Genomic DNA, 3,344 nt, shown 5'->3' with positions numbered 1-3,344 from the left:
TGACAAAGAAGCCACAAGAGAACCAGAGGAAAAATAAATCAGACAAACACAAGAGAACGAAAAGAACCAGAAAAAAAAACATGAGAGAAGAGAGAGAGAGAGAGAGAGAGAGAGAGAGGCAAAAAAGAAAAGAGATAGCAGTAAATCAGAAATTTGTAATCATTGATAATGATTTCTGTGGTATTTCATCACTGTCAGCGCTCAGAAAATTGGATGTTCCCATCAAAGCGCATCTATGGAACCAAAGAAAAAAACAAGCAGAAACTGCAAAACCAGGAAGACCAGAAAGCATAGGGACAAGCAAGTGACTAAAGAGCCACAGAGAAAAAAAATCAGACTAAAAGAGAAAACAGCAGAGAGAAAACATGAGAGAAAAGAGATTTCTGCCATCTATCTTGAATCAAGGAGGCAGAGAAAAAGAGCCGAATTTTTCTACTATAGTGACAACGCTTTTCGCATTATAAAAACAACAAACAAGGAGAAGCAAACATAACGTGCAATAAAAACAAAGAACCCGGATCTCCATACGGTTTCAAAACCGTATGGAGAAAAAACCGTATGAAAAAAAGCATCACAACCAAAAAAGTTTCTGCCATGTATCATGATTCAACTCGGCAGATCAACTTAACAGGCTACAAGAAAAAAATGGCTATCAGTTTTGTTCGCCAACAAGCCAAGAAAACTAATATACACATATTATACGACTATTAGTTTTCTCACAGCACTTCTATATTTCACAAATGAAAACCAGAAGACAACAAAAGAACTCATATTAAAAAAACAATTTCTGTCAGTATTTCATAAGTCAAAATAGAACATTGAAACTATCAGGATGCTCATACACTAATTGAATCACAGATCTCCACAACATAAAAAAACAGAACTCAAACTTTGCCATTCGGATAACAGAGCTTTCGAAAGCATATAAAAAACAACAATGAACATTATAGGCAAGTATAGCAAACATCAATTCAAAGAAACAAACTCTGAGAGACTGGATTTCCAACCAGCCTCAAAAACCTACTTCAACAAAAATGAAGGGAGTCAACAATCAATTAACTCAACCAAAAGAACAATAACAAATCGAATAATTTAAAAGCGATTAGAAATGGTTCTATTAAGCAAAGCAAGAACTTCTAGACGGCCATTTCGGTTCAAATGACAAGTATCAATTGAGTTAAAGTGCTTGTTTTTAGTTTTGGAGGAACAGATTTCTGCTGCAACTGATCGAACAAAAGTTTATTTGTCTCTTCAACCAAATTACTTTCAACGTCTCTTCGTTTCCAGACACCAACAACAAAAACTTCGGTTCCGTACCGAGCAACACAGCGCGCAAAACTTACGAGGTTAAACATAATTTCGAACGGGGACTTTGCCCTTATATCTCTATATTCAGTGAGATCATTACTACCCACTGCAACGACAACATAGTTATATTGTCTTGCTGTCGGGCTCAGGTTTGGTCCAAGCTCGTTGCTTCTCATACCGCCAAACGCAAGTACATCGATTTGATGCTGTCAAAGAAGTGAATCAACTTGAATATCGTTTCTCAGATTTCGAATATTTGAATCGCCAATAAGAAGGATAGAACTAAACACAAAAAAAACATAAATACAAGAAACAAATTGGGCAGACATTAAACAAATTTAGAAATTAAAGAGCAAAGACAAAGACTGAGACAGTCAAAACCGCTAATCATTTGAAGAATTTAAAAAATCTTATGCTGAATCGACTCGTTATAAGAGAAAACTGAATTATAGAAAACGAAGAGCAATGAGTGAAATTTATTCAAAGGCCACTTACAGAAGGAAGATGAAGCAATCTGGATTTTGTTGAACAATGTGTCAAATTGGTCCCTAAACAATGCTAGCGCAGTATCGATGAATCCAGAAATCGTTTGACTGAGTGAAATATTAAGTGCATTCAATAAAATGGCCGTAGAAAAAACTACTTGATAAAAAATATTGCTTCTCCAAGCAATATTTCAAAAAAAACTGGCATCTGATTCTCCAATCAAATGCAAAGCACCTAATTGTGCTCAAACCCCTCTTTAAGCACACTAACTCGTAGGCAACTATCCAAAGGCAGTACAACTGTTTTGAAGTTTATTTTACTAACATCAAGTAAATTAAGAGAACTCAACTCACTTAACTCAAAGCAATAATTAAAGGAGGCATTAGTTATGTCGGGTAAAATATTTAGTTCTTTCACAGTCAGAAATTTTCTAGCAATAGCAAAAACAGAGTCTGAAAACTTAGCAAAACAATCAAATTTAACAAAGGTCTCATCTTTCAATTGAAACACATTCACTTAAATTGCCGTTTAATCTAGTATACGAAACAGAACAAAACTTTTACCCGAGATAGTTAACATGCCGAGAAAACACTATTTCAATATTTTTTTCACGGCAAAAATTCTTTGCTTCTTCTGTAGGTTTTGTAAAATTATCGAGGCAAGTGATCTTAGCTGCCTTTTCCTCTTGTAAATATTCTCCGTAAGCAATTTGGTGTCGCAAAAACCTGTCGACCATCTTTTCAGGATTTTTTATTGTCCCCGATAAAGCTGAAAGTAGTTGATGGTTAGCCGATTCGAAACAAAAAGCTGAAAACAACCAAAGAGGACCATTTCGGCGCACCTGTTCGACTAAATGACGCATTGTATGGAAATTATAGGACTGCGCGTCAGCTCCATATAAGTCAACAAAATTTTTGAAAAAATTTTCGATTAAAGAATCGGCTTTTTCTAAATTTTGTGTTTCGAAGTTAACGTCAGATAGCAGACGTACAGCAAAACTTAATTTACAGAAGCTTAGATAATGCGATGCAGACACTCCCAAATCGAAAAATACAAGAGGTGCAACATGAAAAAAAAAATAATTTAAAATCAAATGCCTTCCAAAAATGAAGTTCCCTAATTTTTCGCGTGCGATGCTGGATGTCAAAAGGAACCATGCATGAAAAAACCCGTTTTTCCAAATCTGCAAGCAAACGGCCTTTAGTTAAAGATATCAAAAATTTTGAGAGAACTTGTTCTGTTCCAAGAAAAACTTGATGCATCGGGTCTATGGTACAATCCCATGGCAAGCAAAAAAATTTATTGAGAGGAGTTTTCGACTTTATCCCGTGCGTGACTAATTTTTTCTCTTCAGCCAGCTCTCCGCATCTAACAAAATGTTCATTTTCGCGAGCAAAGAAAGCTTTTGTTACCTTGAAAAGCATCCGTCTGTTTTCATGCAACCCTTTGATGAAACAATGAGAGCAACTTTGATATCCCATATGCTGCTTCATGCACAAAACATAAGCCCTGGCGGGGGCATCGCAAACTATACTTCGAAATCGAAAACG

This window comes from Convolutriloba macropyga, chromosome 7, assembly GCF_964194025.1.
Source record: "Convolutriloba macropyga chromosome 7, txConMacr16.3, whole genome shotgun sequence".
In the NCBI taxonomy this organism is placed as follows: Eukaryota; Metazoa; Xenacoelomorpha; order Acoela; family Convolutidae; genus Convolutriloba; species Convolutriloba macropyga.
The sequence above is the reverse complement of the archived record's forward strand: the minus strand, read 5'-3'. Positions refer to the sequence as shown.